Consider the following 22,009-nt stretch of genomic DNA (forward strand, 5'->3'; position numbering starts at 1 on the left):
TATTGTTAATTCTTCATTTTCATGTATTTTTCTTATTTCTGTGTCTGTTATTTCATGTCACATATCTTAGAGACTTTTTTTTGATGACCTATGTTTCTCTGTTCAACTATGTTTACTCGGTTTAATCTCTTCATTAATTTCTAACTTTGATGTATATTTCTTTTACATATTTACAGATTCCTAACTATTAATATATTTTATCATTTGATATTTAATTTGTTCTTTTTGTGTCTTCTCAATTTCAATAATTACATATTATTCTATGATAGTTTATCCCTTTTTAATGTTTAAACATATAAAGTTTATTTAATTTTGTCATCTGATAGAGGAAGAAAATCCGTTTTGCTTTTGATTTTGTAGTTCTTTAATTTACTTTTTATTTTTAGTTATTATGGACATGTGATAATTGTATATACTTGTAAGGCACACATGGTGTTTTTTATACAGGCATACAATATGAATTAATAAAATTTGGGCCAATGGATTATCTATCACCTCACAATTTCTATCCACCTTACACTTTTACCATTTCTTCATGTTAGACACATTCCAATTCCACTATTTTAGTGATTTTCAAGTATCGCTACTGTAGTCACTTTTTTGTGCTCTGGAACATTGTTTATCCTAACCCTCTAGCTATATTGTCTCACCCATTAACCATCCCGACTTTGCCCCTTCCTGTTGGGGCCCAGGATGAGCCAGGTCTCTGCCGGGCTTATCTATTGTCCAGTTGTGGACCACTATGTTATCTTGCTTGGGAACAATTACCCTTAGGTGCTTGAGGGCTATTCGCCTTAGCAGAAGGGAGAGAGAAAGAAAAAGTCTTCCATCGAGAGAATAAGTCTTAATAGGAGAATAAATCTTAGCAGTCTTCTTAAACAGGCTCCGGGCAGGGCCCATCCAAGTAGGAGGAGAGAAAGAGTCAGAGTGAGCAAGTCCGTGAAAGAATAGCATGCAGGCTCCTGACGGACCCGTCCTGCACCTTCTTATAGACGTGATCCCGTGGCTATTTGCCCCACAGGTGTAGAGACTGCCAATCACTGATGTTCTAGTCTCATGTGCTCTCGTGTTAAGGAGACATGAATCCCTTCCCCATGCTCTACCACCAAGTTGTTATATTACCAAGATGTTACCAGTGTTTCTTATAATTATGGGGTGTTCCAAGCTTAGCTCTCCCTTCTCCTTCACATGAAGCTATATGGTCTTCTACATATTCCCCTTTTTGTGTACCTTAAGATAATTTTTAATATGGCAAGGGCAGTTTTTTTTCATTAAATTACAGCTGTGTACTGTAATGCAATTATGGGGTACAATGTGCTGGGTTTATATACAATTTGAAATACTTTCATCAAACTGGTTAACATAGCCGTCACCTCATTTTCTTAGTTATTGGGTTAAAACATTTATATTCTACACTTAGCAGATTTAACATGTACCCTTGTAAAATGTACCATAAGTGTGGTCCCACCGATTACCCTCCCTCCACCCATCCTCTCCCCACTTGTCCCCCTCTCCTCCTCCTCCTCTTTCCCCTTCATCTTGGGCTGTCATTGGGTTATAGCCCTTTCTCTTGCTAGGCAAGAAAAATAAAGAGTACAAGATGATTATCAAGATTTAGAATTCCAGGTAGGGGCTTGTTAAATGGTGGAGCCCCATATCTAACTCAAGCTTCAGCTGCCCCTCTGGAAAAGATAGCAATTCTAATGTTAATTCCTTTAAAGGTATTTTAAACTGAGAAAGTCTTTGGGTGAGGAAAGTTACAATACAGAGATCCCACTTCCCTCACAGAGTTTTTCCTTTGCTATTTAAATCTTAATTAATGGACGAACAAAGGTCTCACTTTCCCTGCAGTCTTTGACAATGAGAATCTTACTGTGTTTACTGCCTCTTGCCACCTCTGCCAGTAGCTGGCCACCAAAAAGTCCCATTTTTCTTGCAGTCTCAGGTAGCGAAGATCCACCTGCTTTGAACAGAGGTCCCGCTTTTCCTGAGGCCCTGCTTTTCAGGGTCCTTTGTAGCCAAGTTCCCACTGCTTTGACCAGAGGTCCCGCGTATCCTGAGGCCTGCTTTTTGTGGTCTTTGGTAGCGAAGTTGCTATTGCTTTCACCACCTTTTGCTACTTCTGCCTTTAGTAGCTGGTGAACAAAGACACTGCTTTTCTTTTTTTGTGGAGTTTGTCCTTTGCTAGTTGAATCCAGGCCTATTTTCAAATGGAGTGTTCCTACATATTGCAAAGGTGGCTCGTCCAACTTGGTCTCTCTTTCTTACTCCCTCTTGTCATCTCCCAAAGTGTTCGCTAACTCTTGAGTGTCTTTTCACTCCTTTGGTCTGCTCTCTGGGAGGACACGCCTGCATCCCGGCTCTCTGGGAGGACACGCCTTCTGGTACTTGCCGCCAAGAGGTGGGCTAACCTTAGCTGCAGCGTAGCCAAATACATGTAAAAGAATTTGGTTTCAATGTGGGAGAGCTCCCCGAGCTGTATAAGTAAAGAAAGAATTTAATTTAAAAAAGTATAAGGATCCGGGGCGGCGCCTGTGGCTCAGTCGGTAAGGCGCCGGCCCCATATACTGAGGGTGGCAGGTTCAAACCCAGCCCCCGGCCAAACTGCAACCAAAAAATAGCGGGGTGTTGTGGCGGGCGCCTGTAGTCCCAGCTATTCCGGAGGCTGAGGCAAGAGAATCGCTTAAGCCCAGGAGTTGGAGGTTGCTGTGAGCTGTGTGAGGCCACGGCACTCTACCGAGGGCCATAAAGTGAGACTCTGTCTCTACAAAAAAAAAAAAAAAAAAAGTATAAGGATCCAATTTATCTATTTTTTCTCCATTTTCATTTATTGGTCTGGTTTAATTTCCCCATATTTGTCTCTGGGACACCAAAGGTCCAGCACACTGCAGGCAGGATTCCCTTTTGGCAGAAAGTTGAGTGAATTATACTATTTTAACAAAAGAATAATTTATTACCAAAGAATAGTTTGAAATGAAGGTACTCAAGAACCTATATTGTTTTGATTTTTCCATTTACCAGTGGGTCCTGATTTGGACCCGATTGATAGTTTCTCTATGATAAAGATGCTCCACACTTATCAAATTGAAAGTGGCATTCTTTTGCCCAACAAAATACCATTTTACACCTGGGGGATTTGAGGTTTACGTGCTCTTTGTTTCCCTTGATCACTAAAAGAGAAATCGTCCTTTTCATTGGTATTCTTTATTGTTTTCTTTCCCACCTTTCTTTTCTTGTATGGCCTAGCTTCCCACATTCATGGCATCCAGTTGTGATTGGGAAATTTCTTAACTGATCTTCCAACTGCCTAATCTGAGTTGCCATGACGAATCAGCATTTATGGCTTCAACTGGATTATTATTCATCCGGTCTTCTGTTTTATCTGATCTTTTAGCTGCTCAATCCAATCTCTTTCTTTTGTTTGCTACAAGCTTATTTTCCTTTTGGCCCGTGTCCACCATCCCATCCTTGTTGCCATTTGTGGGGGCCGGGGACTGGCCAGGTCTCCGCCTGGCTTATCTATTGTCCAGACACAGACTGCTGTGTTATCTTGCTTGAGAACAGAGATGTTACCAGTGTTTCTTATTATTACGGGGTGTTCCAAGCTCAGATCTCCCTTCTCCTTCCCATGAAGCTGTAAGATCTGCTACACCTTCCCTCCCTGCTATCCTTCCCAGCTTCTTGTAACCATCATTTCACAGTCTCTATGAGATCAACTGTTTTAATATTTAGCTTCCATGTAGGAGGAAGATCATGTGAAATTTATCTCTCAGTGCTTGACTTATTTCAATTAACATAATTTTGTCCAGTGCCATCTGTTTTCTGCAAATGACAGAATTTCATTCTTTTTAATATGTGATATAACCACTATATATATGGTTTTACAGGTTTTTTTTTGGTTTTCTTCTGTCACATGGTTTGTTTTCTCAAGGGCTAAGTTTTTTTCTGTGATCTCATTTCTAGGGAATCATTTGGACCCAGTGTATTAGAGAGAGATTATGTTTGTTTCGCATTGCTTATGCAACATTAACCTCTTGTGAAAACTTAACTGTGTTTCCTGGTTTTTGTTGTTGTTGTTGTTGTTGCTGTTTGTTTTGTTTTGAGGAAGAAGTATAAATGTCACAGAAACACATATTATATATATAAGTTACATGAATTATTGTGCATGTGTATACTATGTATATACATAGATAGACAGGTAATAAGTGGACATCTGGAAGTATCCAGCTATGTGTGTCTCTATTTTTCACAGTATTAATACATGGTTAGATATCTTTCTTTTATATCTATTTCTATATCTATCTATCTATCTATCTATCTATCTATATATATATATATATATTTAGACGCCCCCCCCCGACACACGCACACACACACACAACTTTTCCAGCTCATATCTTAGCTTTGCACTCTTCTCATTCTTTTTTTTTTTTTTTTTTGTAGAGACAGAGTCTCACTTTATGGCCCTCGGTAGAGTGCCGTGGCCTCACACAGCTCACAGCAACCTCCAACTCCTGGGCTTAAGTGATTCTCTTGCCTCAGCCTCCCAAGTTGCACTCTTCTCATTCTAAGTTTTGGAGGTTTTTGAAGTTTTTTCTTTAGGGAACCAATAAAGGCTAATACAGTTTATTTTAGTAACTAGTATTACCTTGAAGTCACCCACCTCAAATTTCCCTCTGCTACAAATTTTTATGAAATATCACCCTTATTTTCCACTTTTTTTATTTTTTCTCTTTTCCTATTCAGGTAGCTCTGTTTAGTTGGTAACATTGTAGCCTACTATTTATGCAGACTTCATATAGCATTATCACTGCTGGTTAAATCCAAGTACTATGCTTTCAATCAGTTTGTATTTTATTTGCTTTAAGGCCAAGCTATCAGCTTGATAATATATTTCTCTTTATTCACGTTTACAGGTATCTTGTAGAACAAGAACAATGCAGGAAATGAGAGTTTCTCTGTTCAGATCAAGTAGGCTCATGTCCTCCAAATGCAGTGTAATTCCACTCAAGGAGAACCTTCATTCATTCCTGTTCCTCACTGAGACTTATTTCACATTGCTTACATAGCAGCAGAAAAACGCACACCTTCAGTTTCATTTGATAAACTTGATATATGTTATTTAGTCTTTCTATTAGACTATGTGATAGTTTTCTGTAACAACAGAATATTGCTGTTCTAGAGTTTTCAGTTGTCCCTATTACTAACTCCTTAGTCTTAAGAGAGTACACTTTCAATGTCTTCTTGGTTCTGGATTTTCTTTAGGGAAAAAGGCTCAATTTGATTTGTAAACTCTCACCAATTTTCCCCCATTTAATCACTTGTCACCCAGTAACACTAATGGCAATTAAATTAGCTTCTGCTTTCTTATTTCCATCTTGAATAGTTGGTTTTGAATATATCTAATTTTCCTTTCCATTGGGCCCCCATAACCTCTTAAGATATTTGTATTTTAAAATTACCTTGTGCTTCTCCAGATCAACATCCTCCTTTCTTCTGCTCTGTTACTCCCTCCATCTGCCTTTCCCTCTCTCTCTCCTTCTTTTTCTCTTCCTTTCTTCGTCTCTTATGCATTCACTTACCTTTTGGTCTCACTTTTAATTCTACAAGTAAAACATTTTGTACACCAAATTTTTTGAGTTCATGATCAAACTTGATCCTGGAAAGATAATTACATGGACAAATTAAAAAATTCTTCCTTTAGATTTTATTCATAATTTCCATCAAGCTTATTTTTCTCAGTCAACAAAAATTAACTATGTTCTATGGAAGAAAAGAGGTTGATTCTCTGTATCTGCTTTTTCACTGTTGTATTATTAAAATCATAATCAAGATCCTAAACTACACGATGTTGGCCAGGGCTTCTCCGGATGTTTTATTGTCTGTCTCCCTGTATTTGTACCTTGGTTGAAATTAGAACCTTCTATCCTCTTGGAAGCATGAAGAAGAAAGCTTCTTTCTTCACATCTTTCTTTCTGACTAGTATTTATTTCCACAATTATTAAATTTGGGGAGGGATGGTAGTGTGGCCTTCTTTGGAGGGGTAACATTGGCAACATCTGGCTTTTCAGCCTGAAATTATTTTTTATGGTCTGTGAAGGAAGTTCCCTGGGAATTTTTCACAACAGAGAACAGAAATCCCTCTTACTGTTCTGTGTGTGGATGGGTATACAATTTCAGATCAGTGGAGAAACTGTCCAAAGTCTATTTTCCCCCAGTCATGTTGTGTTGGGTAGTTCAATTATAGCAGTACACGTTTTGATCTCTCCTTCCTCTGTGTGTCTATTTGGCATCCGTCAAAACTCCCATAGAACTCTAGGCATGATGTTATCCTTCATGTTTGCTTATCATTAAAGGGCTACAAGTTACTCTCCCAGTTTATTATCTTTATGGAATTTTATGTTAAATCAGTGCAGGTCGTCAAACTGTTAAATTGCTTTAAGGGAACTGAGATTAGAAGAGGTGAAATAACCCACCAAAACCTTCATAAATGCTAATTCTCAGAGCTAAGGCAAGTACCAAGGTCTGCCAATGTAAAATTACACTCGGGAAAATTGCAAAGCCTTAACATGCATTTAAGGTAATTGAGCTGAAGAGGATGGTGCATTAACCCTGGGAATCTGAGCCTTCACGTTTGATTCTGCAGGTGGTAACTGTCAAGATGTTTGACCCTTCAGCCATTATTCAGGTCTCTTGCCTCTAGGGATCTCAGGGCTTTCTGTTTCTCTAGACCAAGGACATGCGTGCAAATGACCCACTTAACTTGAAGAAGGAAACTTTTGACCATTGTGTTCACAGGAAATGTGAAGTTTAAGTAGAAAAGCATGGACTAATTACCACTTTACCTGTATGAGCAGCTAAGAGCCACTCACGGCCTTAATAAGGTTTTAACATTGTTCCTTCCTTGTTATTTGTCTCGCTTGCTCTACATTTTCAGCTCTTTTCCTGCCACATTACAGAGGCTCGGAAATTGCTTGACAAAACCCCTATCCATTCTGGTAAAAGTAATTCCATAATTAGATTTCTGGCTGTGTAATTTTGTTTTCATGGTACTCCATTCAGCTTAATAACAAGAAAAGCCACACTAGCTCCTTATTCTAGGCCAGGCATTGGGACAAAACTGACACTGGTGGAAATGGATTTTGCTGCATGTCACTGACAGAAAATGACTCAGCGATGCTCTCCTCTTCCCATAGACATCTGGTATCAATTTATTCCAAAGAACATGCAGTAATTAATAGACGACTAGAACTCTTCAAAGATGAGAGTTAATTATGATCATTGATGGGCAAAAGCTACTTTTTAATCATTTTTCTTAGGTACTTTTGTTTTTCATGGCTTAATGTTTAAAAATGTGTCATTGTCAAAGTGGTGTGGAGCATCTGCTACACACATAGGGCGAAGTTGAATATGTAAAAGCCATTGGAAAACCCATTTTAGTAAGAGGAATTGGCCTTATGCAATTTTGAGAGCTAGCTAGGTAGACACTGGAGGGCTTTTATGTGTTGCTGAAGCTAAAGTACAGGACAGGCAATCAGAAAGGGAGGATGGAAACATTGAGATCAATGCGAGACTGGAACCCACAAACACGGACAGAGTGAAATTCTAGTGATTTCCCACTCCCTCAGTCCCTGGGGGCAAGGGTATCCTGCAGAAGTTGGTGCCATTTGTGAAAGCTAAATACACACATTTGGCTGAGGATTCAGAGGAGTTCAAATGTCACAAGAAAGTAATTCTCAGTGCTGTCCAAGTAAGTGTTTGGATTCATGCAAGAAAACAATTGGGAGCAAGTTGACAATGTAAAGTGATAGCAAGTTTTTATTAGGAAGAATAGAAAATCTACTCGAGAGAGAGTAGAGGAGAATAGCCCTGGTGGTTCCTTTAGTCCTTTTATTTAAGCAATCACTTAATTATAGGCTAACCAAAGAAGGAATTTTTATGTTATTTCTTGGAAAAAAGGCTGTGTTTTCCTAGAATTAAGACAACACCCTCTTTTTGACGAAATAACATATCCGAAATTCATGACAGGAGTGAGAGGTTTTCTTAGAAAGGTTTCATGGTAATAAGGTCAGATGAAAGGTCAGGAGGTGATTGATTCCTCCGTCATCTTGGTTCTACCTGCTTAGAACTTATCCTGTCCTCCATTTTATTTTGATCAGGGTGGTCCTAGACTCCATGGTTCAGTTAAGCATTGCTTCAAGGAAACAAAAGTTACTTAGGGATCTAGGGTCCAGGACTCAGCGTGCATGTCAAATGTCTAAATTCCTATGACTGTTGGGCTGATTTACAACCCAGAACAATACAACTCTAATTGGACAGAGGCCTCACAAACATTCTTTTCTGATAAGCAATTGCAAACCTTATGCCAGTTTATCCAGCTGAGAGAGGCTGCACCCAACTGTCTCGGGTCCTATAGCTCACCTTTTGATGAAGAGTCAAAATTCCACCTCATTTTAATGCTTGGACCCCACCCCAAGGTGAAGATGGAGTCTATGTTACATATGTGCTTACCCATTGAGCATGCACCTGTCTCTCCTCATAAGTATGTATAGCATCCCCCACCCCAACCTGCTGAATAAGTAAAATATAGGCCCTGTAAGGCATAAAACACAACCTGCCCTCCTCTTCAAAGAAAGAGACCTTCAGCACATGTCAGAGATTGCCTCTTCCAGGCTCACAAACCAATATCACCAGTAAATCTCTCCTTTCTTCTATGGAGTCATCCTGGTGGTCTATGGAATGGCACAGTCTTGGAGACTTTTGTAAATAGGTGACTTTTCTGGTAAGCATCAGAAGAATTAAGAGAGATTCAAAGTGTGAGAGGAACTTGCTAAGTCAAAGCTGGTTGAAAGATGGACGGGGTCATGAGAAGGAACCTCAGCTTCCTTAAGCAGCCAAGAGATGCCCCAGAGATCTCAATCCTACAAACACCAAAAACTGCATTCTGCCGACAAACTGAATGAGCCTGGAAGCATATTCCTGCACGGGAGATCCAGGTAAAAGGTCTCCAGCCGACACCTTGATTTCAGCCTGATGAGACCTAAGTCAGTGCCCACCTGAATGTCAGACCCGCCGAACTGGGACCTAATCATTGGGTCTTGTTTGCAGTCACCAGGATTGTGGTGATTTGTGTTGCAGCAGTAGAAAATTAGTAGATTTGGTCTTATTGCAGCTTTCAAACTGCTAATGTCTTTTTCAAGGTGACTATACTATGTCTTATTTCCACCAATATTGTGTAAGAGTTCTAGCTGTTGTGTACGTCATAACCAGCACTGTGGAACTATTTTGCCCATTTTCTGTTGCTTTAATTCTTTCAATTATTGAGTTTTTGAGAGTTCTTTATATATGTTCCATCTATTTCCTTTGCCAGATGTGAGAAAAATATACTTACAAAGTGTGGGAGAAAACACTATCCCAGTATGTCTTATGCATGGCCAAAATTTTAATTTTGAAGCAATCCAAATTATTCTATAATACATAAATTATGATTTTGGCATTACATCTAAGAACGTTCTGCTTTACTCAAGATCACAGAAATAAATGTTCTCCTATGTATTCTTCAGGAAATTTTACAGTTTTGTAAGATTTCTTTTTATTGTGGTAAATACACATAATATAAAAATCCCCCTCTAAAGTTGAGCAGCATTACGTACTGTCACATGGCTTTGCAATAATCACCACTATTTGTGTTCATCTCCTCTTTCAAAACTGAATGTCTGTACTCACTAAACTGTAACTCCCCTTCCTCAAGTTAATAATAACCACCCTTCCACATTCTGTCTCTATGAATTTGATTAATCCAGGCACATTGTATAAGTGAAATCACACACTATACTTTTGTGATCAATTTACTTCACTCAGAAAAATGTCCTTATGATTCCCCCAGGTCATAGCAGCATGTGGCCAAATTTTCTTCCCCTTTCAAGACTGAAAACACTGCATTGCACGCATATATCACATTTTGTTTATACAGTAACCTGTTGTGGGTACCTGGTTGCTCCTATCTTCTGTCTATTGTGAATAATGCTTCCATGAACATCAGTGTAAAAACAGATCGTTAAGACCTGGATTTCAATTCTTTTGACTGCATTTTTAGAAATGGAATTGCTGGCTCACCTTGTAATTCTATTTTTAATTTTTCAAGGAATCACCATACAATTTTTTCCCACAGCGTCTGCACAAGTTTCCATTCCCTGCAACGGTCTACAAGAGTTCCAGTTTCAACACATCTTTTTATTTATTTATTTATTTGAGACAGAGTCTCATTTCACCAATGGTTGTCACTTTCTATAAGTCTTTTTCTTTTTTAGACAGAGTCTCACTTTGTCACCCTTAGTAGAGTGCCATAGTGTCATAGCTCACAGCAACCTCCAATTCTTGGGCTCAAGTGATTCTCTTGCCTCAGCCTCCCAAGTAGCTGGAACTACAGGCACCCGCCACAGCACCCGGCTATTATTAGAGGTGAGGTCTTGTTATAGCTCAGGCTGATCTGGAACCTGTGAGCTCAGGTGATCCACTGGCATCGGCCTTTCAGAGAGCTAGGTTAGAGGCACGAGCCACCATGCCTGGCCTTGGAAGTTTATTGTTATTGTTTGTTTCATGTTTTTTCTTTGTGTGATTTTTGTTTGCTTTTTTATAGTAGTAATTTTAATGAGTATGAGGTGATATACACTTTTTACAGTTAGGCTTGTGATTGATTTTGAATTAATTTTTCAGGAAAAAGAATTTATTATTTTGCATATGGTTATATGTTTTTCTAAACATCATTTGGGCAAAAAAAATCTCCTTTGAATTGTTTCTCCACATTCGTCAAAATTACATGGCCATTTTGTGTATGAGCGTATCTTTGCACTTTCTTGTTTGTTCTTATATCAATATGTCTACCATTTCCCAAATTCCAAATAGTCCTGATTATAATCCCTTAATATTAAGCCTTCAAATCAAATAGTACAAATCTTCAACAATGTTTTCCTTTCACGTCATTTTGAATACTGCAGTCTCTTTCCCTTCTCACATAAATTTTCAAATTAGGTTACTGGTGTTTATCAAAAATATTGATGATGTTTTAATTGAGATGGCAGAGAATGTATCGATCACTTTGGGAAGAAACAGGGTCTCAATATTGATACTTTCAACACACAGATATGATATTGATACTTTCAACACAGAGATATGATATTTCTCTGAAGTTTTTAAAACATTTTTTAACAGATTTTTATAATTTTTGCCATACAATTCCTATAAATATTTCAGTTCATACCCAAGGATTTTTTTGGTAGTATTATAAATGATACATATATTGTTATCTCAATTTGCAAGTTGAACAAAATTGAAATATTAGTAAACAGCTAGTAAACAGAAATAAAATTAATCTTAGTATATCAATCTTTTCTCTTGCATGTTTCTCAGGAGTTACTAGTTTTTAGATTGTTTTCTACAGAGTAATTTGGATTTTTTATGTTCACAATCATAACATCTACAAAAAGAGACAATTTTACATCTGTCTTTCTAATCTGTATGCTTCTATTGCCCTTTTTTCTTTATTATACTAGCTAATTCTTGTAATGCAAGCCTAAATTGGAATGATGAGAAAATTTATATTTCTGAAGAATCTCTTGCTCCTTTTTTCTCATTTAGAGGTCGTAGTATTTTTTCTGTAGGGAATTTATATGGCACTGTTTCTATTTTACTTGTTCCAGAATTACCTTTCCCAGATTACTTACTCCATGGATATGGGAAGGTGGAGCTATAAAATGCTAAAGAGATGAAAGCTAAGAAAAAAAAAAAAAAAAAGCAGAGAAGATATGCAGTCTTAAAAAAAAGACATAAAAAAAAAAAAACAAGCAAATCCAGTGTATCAACCCCAAACAGGATTGCACAACTGACATTTTCCTAATATAGTAAACATTAAATCACATAAAAGGTCAAAAATTGGCAAAGTCGCTCCTGCGGGATTGTTTTATGTGAGAGTAATTGGTCTGTATTAAGTGTCATTAAATAAGACCACAGTCCTGTGGATTTGTAACGGGTTTCTCTGAAACAGTGGCGATTTCACCATTCATCATGGTAGCTAGGAAGAGATCAAGAGCCGAGACATCAGGACTGAGGAAGGTATCCAGGGTCACTCTTCCATAAAATACTGTCAGAGCATTATCACTGCAAATGCAGAAAAAGTTGAAACATTTCCTAAAGAAACAGCCCTGTTTTCTACTGGAGCTCTATAGGAGTGGAGCTAGAAAGGTGTGCTTTATTTTAAAAACTATAAATTGCTTCTCTTTTGTGTTGTATTTCTCTTGGGTTATATCTAAATATGCAATGCTATTTAATTGCAATTTGCCTTCTGGTCTGGGCTGTTATTATGGGCATTTAAAAACAAAGATAGGCGACCATAGTTGACAGAGAAGGAGGTAGACTGAGAAGCGGGAGTAGCCCAGAGGGATAGTGTATGTCCAGCACTTCAGGAGGGAAAGCCAGTGGAAAGAGTGGAGGCCTTGGGAAGAGTGGGCAGTGGACATTTGGAAGAGAAGACCCTCTGCCCAGTCATATTTGTAACAGATGTTAGTACAAGACATACTGATCACCAACTGTGGGAACAAATATGCAAACAGCAAAACAACACTTCCCACAGCAAAGCAGGAGGAAAGAATAGAATAACCATAACTCAGATTATTAACAAAAACAGAACCTTAACCTGATTAAATCAGGATATATCTGATTCATGTTATTCAAAGTTGACTCACCCTGAAATGATTCCTTGAAAGGGGTAATTAATGCAACAAAATGAATGTAGCATAAAAAAAAAAAGATTAGAAGTCGGTGCCTGTGGCTCAAAGGAGTAGGGTGCCGGCCCCATATGGTGGCGGTGGCAGGTTCAAACCCAGCTCTGGTCAAAAAATGAAAAAAAAAAAAAAAAAGATGCACAAAATGAACTTCACGTTTTGTGAGATGAGAAACAAATGAACGACACAGAAATTACATTTCTTAATTGTTATCAAAGAAGAAAGAACACATTGGACTTTGTGTCTGGACACATCTGTGCTCATATGATACTTCTGTGGACATATGAATTAAGGAATAGAGACAAACTATGCTGAGAGTGCTGCCTTGTTCTTGAAAGTGAACAACCCTCTGACTGCTAGGCACTTGTTTGCGACTGGTTAGATGCACAAGAATTGCCATACCTGTGGGTTTGTGAATGCCAGTGGTAGTCAGTCCGATAATGATAAGTTCATAAAGGGAGTTTGTTGCGTAGGTTTGTGTGATGAATCACATTCTCAGACTGATCTTACAGTAGCTACAGCCATAAGGATTAAAAACAACTTCCCATCTTACTATCACAGCAGTACATTCAGTAGGGTAACTGTTCTGACAGCTACACTTTCATTTTTGAATTCATCAAATATTTATTTAGTGTCTGTGATGGTATACTGACCACATGGGCCACAGAGGACATATCTTCATTTGTCAGGAAGCCCAGTTCAATGATTAGAGAGAGAAGCAAATTGACAATTACAATAGATCTATCAGCAATGTTGTTTGATCACTGGGAAAGATGGGGTACTTTTAATCTCATTAAGATGTCTCTTTATTCCTATCAAAGAAGAGCTTTTGCTGCATCTATAAAAAAGGAGGGTGAGGTAGAAGTCTTTCTTCAGAGGAAAAAATTATGATGCTTAGGAGTCATAGAGATTTTTTTTTCCTTTAGTTAACATGTGTTTAATACGTGTAAGGGGGTAAGGAGAAGCTGAAGATTTTCTTTGAGAGACAGCAGGTATTAAACAGAGCATCTCCCTGACACCCAGGGCACACGTCTCTGATAAAGCCTGCATATGCAGTCTCTGCTTCCCAGTAAACGGCTCCAAGCTGCCACCAGCAGCTATCAGGCCCCTGTGTGTGGAATGAGACTTTTCTGTGTTTCTCTTAGAGTAAATGTGCTTCTTGTACAGTAGAGAGAGTCTGTTTTAGTTTGTGATCTCCTTGAAATGTTCAGGAAGACAGATAACAACACTGTACAGACAAGCCCCTGAGCTGACTTTTAGTTTGACTTTACATATTTTAGCAGGCTCTATTTTGAGGTGTGACCTAGAGCCTTGTCAGTCGATCCTAGCTGCCTAAGCTTTAGGATAAATTCTAAGTAAACTGGAATGCTTTTGGTTACTCTCTATATACATACATATGAAGATTTTTTTTCAGAAACCAGTTTTATGTTGATGTTTCTTAACTAAGTAATAGGGTTATAATATTTTCATCTCTACATATAAGGATTTCGAATACTCAAAGTTGCTTTTCTTAACACTTATAATCACATGTGATTCTTTCGCACAAGTAATTTTCTTAAAGACACCTTCCTTAATGAGCAGATATGGTAAAATAATATTCTCCAACCTTTGTCCTGCTGTATTTTTCTTCACGGGACATGACATTTTGTACCTTCATGTGATTAATTGTTTATTTTCTCTCTCTTTGAGTAGAATGTAAGCTCAAAAGGGCAGAGAACACTGCCTGCCTTATATACTATGTTACTAAAGCACCTAGAATCAAACCTGTCAAATACTTAAACCTTAATTAAAATATGAAATATTCCTGAGATCAGCCAGGGCACAAGCCTCATTCTGTAATTGAGAAAGCGGAATCAGGACACTCTCTGGACTGGTTTAAAGTGCACGCACAGTTGGTGAACAGCACAATCCCATTTCCTTTGCCGCCTTCTCTCTGAGTACCTACCTCCAAAGCTGACGGGGACATGGTACTTGTTGACAGTTTGTTCTCATTCAGATGAGTTTATAAGGAGATATAAACAGAGAAAATCCAATAAAACTTGGCATTTAGAAAATAAATGATTTGATATACAGAGAAATCTGAAAAGAATTGAATCGCGGCACCTGTGGCTCAGTGAGTGGGGTGCCGGCCCCATATGCCGAGGGTGGCGGGTTCAAACCCAGCCCCGGCCAAACTGCAACCAAAAAATAGCTGGGCGTTGTGGCGGGCGCCTGTAGTCCCAGCTACTCGGGAGGCTGAGGCAGGAGAATCGCCTAAGCCCAGGAGTTAGAGGTTGCTGTGAGCCATGTGATGCCACGGCACTCTACCCGAGGGTGGTACAGTGAGACTCTGTCTCTACAAAAAAAAAATAAATAAATAAATAAAAATGGACTACTAACACATTTATAGCTGGCCATGACATGAGCGCTATGGACAAGAATTCATGAAGTTCATTGAAGCTGCTTTCTTTAGAAAGTTCAACAGTTCAGAAAACTACTACAGCAGAAATTTCAGAGCATTTCTTTTATGCTTGATCATTTGTCAGGTAAATCTCCCACATTATTTCAGTTCATCTTTTATTTGCATGACACCTATTACCAGAGTCACCCGTTTAATTCACATTATCCTAATGAGCATTTGAGGGAGGCAACTAAAAATAAATGTATATATATTTTTTACTTTCAATTACCTTGTCTTGTTTGTGCAAATTTATCCCAAGTTTTCCTGTTCTCAAATAATTATGATTTCCATTTAAAAGAGTTCTAGATTTCAAAATTAAACTTGTTGAAGTCAATGAAATAACAAAATGATAAAGGTTTTCATGTATATTGGGGATCACTTACAATCTCTCTTGTGTAGTTTTATGCATATATAAGCATATCATATTTTTTTCCTGTTGCCTTAAATGGATGAAGAAAACATGAGTTTTTCAATTTCTGACTTTATCAGAACCTCAAGGATTCAGCTTACTAAAAGCAGCCATCTAAAGTTTTTCTATACTTTTTTTTAAAGCAGCAACCTTGAAATCATCTAAAGTATCACATGAAAAAGGAAAGAGCTCCCCATCTGACAGATACCTCCTCTGACCAAACTCAGTAGCCACGCAGCTTTTTTTTTTCTATCCAATACAAAGTTAACAAATTATGCGCTTAAGCTCATTTCGATGACACCCAGATGTGCTTTTAACCCAAAGCTCTTTCAGATTCATTTACTTTCTTAGACCCATGAGAGGTGAGAAAAATCACCATAAGGCTAAAATTGCCTCCAGTTTATTCATTTCCATCCTTTGTTTTCACCATTCAGAGAGGGTAGTCAATGGCTTGGTTGTGAATTGTTTTCTAACTATACCCTGTGCTCCACTTTTCAAACAGTGGTACATGCTCTATTTACAATGTGCGCTGGCTTCCCCATTTTTGGGATAGAATACTTCTTGAGGGACTCTGAGAATCCTTGCTCTCATACATTGACTTCAACAGAGCCCCCAAACAAATTTATAAAGCCAGCAAACTGTATCCAAAGACTGCTCCATCTCCCCAGCCCTCTTGTTTACTTACATAGGGATTGACCAATGCTCCTTTACCAAATCTTTACTGAGTGAGAGAGTTTGCACTATCTGGGTTCAAAGGCTACTGCAACTATGTAATACACATGAATTCACAGACGGGAATCTGTGCAACGCTCTGTGACCCCATTTTCTCCCTTGTAAAAATGGAAATAATAATAATGTTTATCTCACAGGATGATTTTAAAATTCAAATTATTTAATAAAATATGCTTTGGGAGGGCAAGATTGGAGGGTCCTTTAAAGTCAGGAGTTTAAGACCAGCCTGGGCAAGAGGGAAACCTACATCTCTATAGAAAAAAAAAAAAAGAGAGAAGAGGAGAAAGGAGAAGGAGAAGGAGAAAGGAGTAGGAGAAGGAGAAAGGAGAAGAAGAAGAAGAGGAAGAAGCAGCTGGGTGTGGTGACGTATGCCTGTAGTGTGAGCTTCTTAGGAAGCTGAAGCAGGAGCGCAACTTGAGCCAAGGAGTTTGAAGTTGCAGTGAACTATGATGACACAATTGTACTCTGGCTAGGAAAACAGAGACTCTGTGTAAATAAATAAATACTAAAAAATAACAGTAAAGTGCTTAGAAAGGTGCCTTGTGGGTGGTGCCTGTGGCTCAGTGGGTAGGGTGCCAGCCCCATATACTGAGGGTGGCGGGTTCAAACCCGGCCCTGGCCAAACTGCAACCAAAAAAAAGAACCAAACCAAACCAAAACAAAAACAAAAATAGCCGGGCACTGTGGCAGGCGCCCTGTGGTCTCAGCTACTCAGGAGGCTGAGGCAAGAGAATCGCCTAAGTCCAGGAGTCGGAGGTTGCTGTGAGCTGTGACGCCACAGTACTTTACAGAGGGCGATACAGTGAGACTCTGTCTCTACAAAAAAAGAAAGAAAGGAAAAGAAAGGTACTTTGCATTTCATAACTTTGCGTAAGGATTTGTAATTGTTTTTACTCACTATATACACACATAAGTTCTCTTTCAGGGGGCATAAATTGTGCTTGCTCCTTTTAAAAAAATGTTCTATTTCTTCCATGAATCTTGTTAATTACACAAATGGATTTGCATATAGAGGCTTAATGCTTATAAATTATCACTGGCTCTCAACTACTGACAGATTTCAAATGTATTAGCCTAACTTTGAGAACCCTCCACACAATTATTCTCATTTATTTCCACGCTAATTCGCCTTCTAACCAGTACAAACTCAACCTTCTCTGAGGGGTTCTTCCACATCTTATTATCTATAATTTGATTTTACCATTTTCTCTCCCATCAGTAGCTTTTTCATTTCTTCCCAATTCAAATTTACACTTTGGTCATGAAGACGCTCCCAAATTTCCTGGTAAATCTGACTATTTTTAAGTAGATTTCCAATTCTTCTTTCCTTCTTTCTTCCCTTCCTTCTTTCCTTTCTTGGTATACATCCTGTCCATGCCTTTGTGAGGAAGGATTTCCACACAATGAAATGCATAAAGCTTATGTGTACAGGTTGATATTTTTTTCTTGAGATGGGTTTTACTATGTTACCCAGGTTGTAATGTAGTTAACTTCATCATACCTCACTGCAAACTTGAATTCCTTGGCTCAAATGATCCACCTGCTTAAGCCTCTCAAGCAGGTGGCACATACACCTGGCTGATATATATATTTTATTGTACAGTCTGGGACTTCCTTATCTTCAGGTTGGTCTTGAACATATGGTTAAGCAGTCCTCCTCCCAAAGTGCTGGGATAACAACCATGAGCCACCATACCTGGCCTAGTTTGATGAATTTTGATAAGTGAATATTCCATGTAACCCATGCTTCTATTAATTTAAAGAACATTTTCATCATTCCAGAAAATGAGACACATGCTAGTTCCCAGGCTACCCCTGTTTTGATTCATCACTATGGCTGGTTTTGCCTATTTCAAGACTTCATAAGAAGATCTCTTTTGAGTTTGTGGGTAATTAATTAAAACACTATAGGTAGTCTGATAATATAAGGGTGATGCACCACAATATTTACACATTTTAGATATATGAAATGTATAAGAAATTCAGTTAGAAAACAGATACAAATTAAGGAAAATAGAAGTTCAATTACAGGGCTCTGGGTAAAAATATCTTTGAGAAAAAAAAGGCTGAGACCTCTAAAAATTAAGGATAGCTAATTACATGTTAAATTATTGACTATATTTCATATTACTATAGGTCCTGTTTAGATGTACCAAAATATCGATGAATCCTTGCTCCACACAGACTTTACGAGAATATTATTTGAGGAAAGAAATGCAGTGTCTAGCTCAGCAACTTGAACTGGAAAAGAGATGGGAGGTGCAGAAAACAAAACCCAAAACCACCGCCAAGGAATCATTGGAGCCAAGAATTACAAGAACGTAGTTTCTCAAATTTAGGAATTGTTAGGAATGATTTTCAATATTCTACGATATAAGGTATCAGACCTCTAAATTTATTTTTAAAAATATCAAAGATGCAGGTGTTCTAAAAGTGTGGGGATTTGTAACATCCTGGTAACTGGCAACTGGTGAACCTCAAAAGCAAATATTCTCCCTAACGAAATCTTATTTATCCTCATCCTCCTCATCCCAATACATGGTTCTCTGAATTTTTCCATAATTCTTACCCCATGACACCTTACACTACTCTCTCCTTCCCTGGTCTGTTATTATTTATAAAATATTGTTCTAGTCTATTGACTATGGCATAGAACCACGTATGTATGTATAGTGTGATCACTGTAGAAATTTTTTATCTGAGTTATAAGTTTGGGAGTAAATGACCTCACTGAATGTAGAAGTTTTAATCAGGCACAACAAACTTACATTTTAAATAGGAATTTCTCATTTTGTTTTCATGATACACACTTTGTACTTAGATGTCAGCACTGATCTTCCATTTCACACCAGCCTGCATTCAGCCATGAGCCACGAAGGATAAACTGCAAGACCTTGACAATAAAATAAATAAATAAGCTGAGCCCAGAGAGTGCTTTATCTGGCTTCTGTTCAATGTTGGCCTAGAGCCTCCAAAGGAATTCCCAGCAAACAGCTTTTATGGTGTTTGGAGACTGCTGTGTAAATTACCATAAACTAGCAGTTTAAAACAATGCTCATTCACCATCCCACAAGTTTCTCTTTCAGCATTCCATGTGGACTCACCTGGTTTTCTGCTGAGGGTCTCACAAGGCCAGAGGCAAGGTATGGCCTGGGCTGGGTGTTTACCTTGAGGCCCTGGGGGAGAATATACTTGTAAGCTCATTCCACTTTTTGCAGAGTTCAATTCTGTTTTCTTGCCCAGTGTCAGCCTGGAACCGCTCTCATTTTCCTCAGGCTGCTCCAGGCCTTTACTCTGTGGCCACTTCCATCTCAGGAAGAGAAACTCTCTCATGCTGAATCTCTGTGATCTCCCCTTCTGTCAGCCAGAGAAAAATGCCCTGCTTCTGAAGAGCTCATGTGATTAGGTAAGGCCCACTCAAATGTGCTCACTGTCTTAACGAAAGCTTAATAAATTTGTTTATATCTGAAAATCACCTTTGCTAAGGTACCTGATGAAATCACAAAGGAATAACACAAAGGAAATAGGTGATAGGGTCTAGCTTAGAATGCTGCCTACTGCAAATATCCTGCAATGGCCACGCTAGCTCACATTGTCCATTATATTATTAGGGATAAATAAATTGGTATCATTTGTTTCGTATCTATAAATAATTGGCTGTGGCAAAAGTATATCATGCTGTCAAAATACAAGATACTTTCAAGTTCTTCTTGGTTAAGTGGTATACTATTGGAATTAATAAAATCAAAGATATTTTACATTTTCAACCATATTTCTAAATCTCAGGAGATCTCATATATTCAGATTATAGCTAGTGATCATTTCATTTCATTTTTATTTTTTATTTTATTTTTTTATTATTACTAAATCATAGCTGTGTACATTAATGTGATCATGGGGCACCATACACTGGTTTTATAGACTGTTTGACACATTTTCATCACACTGGTTAACATAGCCTTCCTGGCATTTTCTTAGATATTGTGTTAAGACATTTATATTCTACATTTACTAAATTTCGCATGTACCCTTGTAAGATGCACTGCAGGTGTAATTCCACCAATCACCATCCCTCCGCCCATCTTCCCCCTCCTCCCCTCCCTTTCTCCCTTCCCCCTATTCTTAGGTTATAACTGGGTTATAGCTTTCATGTGAAAGCCATAAATTAGTTTCATAGTAGGGCTGAGTACATTGGATACTTTTTCTTCCATTCTTGAGAAAACTTTACTAAGAAGAATATGTTCCAGCTCCATCCATATAAGCATGAAAGAGGTACAGTCTCCATCTTTCTTTAAGGTTGCATAATATTCCATGGTGTATATATACCACAGTTTATTAATCCATTTGTAAAGTCTCCATCTTTCTTTAAGGCTGCATAATATTCCATGGTGTACATATATCACAATTTATTATCCATTCGTGGATCAGTGAGCACTTGGGCTTTTTCCATGACTTAGCAATTATGAATTGGGCTGCAATAAACATTCTGGTACAAATATCTTTGTTATAATGTGATTTTTGGTCTTCTGGGTATATACCTAGTAGAAGAATTATAGGATTAAATGGCAGATCTATTTTTAGATCTCTAAGTGTTCTCCAAACATCTTTCCAAAAGGAATGTATTAATTTGCATTCCCACCAGCAATGTAGAAGTGTTCCCTTTTCTCCACATCCACGCCAACATCTCTGGTCTTGGGATTTTGTGAAGTGGGCTAATCTTACTAGAGTTAGATGATATCTCAAGGTAGTTTTGATTTGCATTTCTCTGATGATTAAGGATGATGAGCATTTTTTCATAGAAACTTCTCTGAAGAAGACAGGCTCATGGCCTACAGACGTATGAAAAAATGTTCATTTTATTTTTAAACCGAGATTTAATTTAAAAAAAAAATACCCACCTAAATGAATATTAACTACAGTCTAGCACTCCACTTTGAAAGTCATGCATGTATTTTTATTTTGGGGTGTGGTTTAAGCACCATGTTATAGGTACAGAGTAAAGCTTTTTTACCTTTAGTTTATTTACCACTTCACTTTTAATGCATTTTCTGTTTTAATCACCCACTATAAACTCTAGAGTTACCTATCAAGGATGTTTTGCATGATCCTACAAACAAATCTATCTTCCAATGACAAATATGTAATAAGACCAAAACCTCTTAAGAAAATAATTCAAATTCAGCTCCCAAAACAAATATGAAGAGGAAATGCCTGAAAACAATTACCATTGTTTACATGGCAATTTAGGTTCAAAAATATATGTATCAGGAAGCTCATATAAATGTAGCAAGAACCCACTCAGCCAGCTGCATTTGAATAGTTTCAAACTCCTAAAAATCCAGCCCAACAGAAATAATTATTTATAAAGAAGAAAGAGTATCTGCATTCAAAGAGTTCAAAGTTTAGCTCAAGAAATACACTTTGAAGATATACATGAATTACAAAATTATCAAATAATTAGGCATCATTATGATCACTGTAGTTAGTTTATATGTATATCCTTGGGCTGGTTGTGTAAATTATCTAACCCTCAATTTTCTGTGTGCTAAAGAGGAATTATAAAACATATTGAGCAAAATCAGTGTTGTAATGAGAGTTAAGGTAGGAGCTATATGACCCAGACAGTAAATAAGAGAGGTTAGATAATTT

At 37.9% G+C, this 22,009-nt stretch overlaps 1 pseudogene; it reads right to left on the bottom strand.

Annotated features, from left to right (window-relative positions):
* Positions 1-1,805: 1,805 nt before the first annotated feature.
* Positions 1,806-22,009, bottom strand: part of LOC128564380 (alpha-galactosidase A-like) — a 42,657-nt pseudogene continuing 22,453 nt past the window's right edge.

Source organism: Nycticebus coucang, chromosome 14 (assembly GCF_027406575.1).
Source record: "Nycticebus coucang isolate mNycCou1 chromosome 14, mNycCou1.pri, whole genome shotgun sequence".
Classification (NCBI taxonomy): Eukaryota; Metazoa; Chordata; class Mammalia; order Primates; family Lorisidae; genus Nycticebus; species Nycticebus coucang.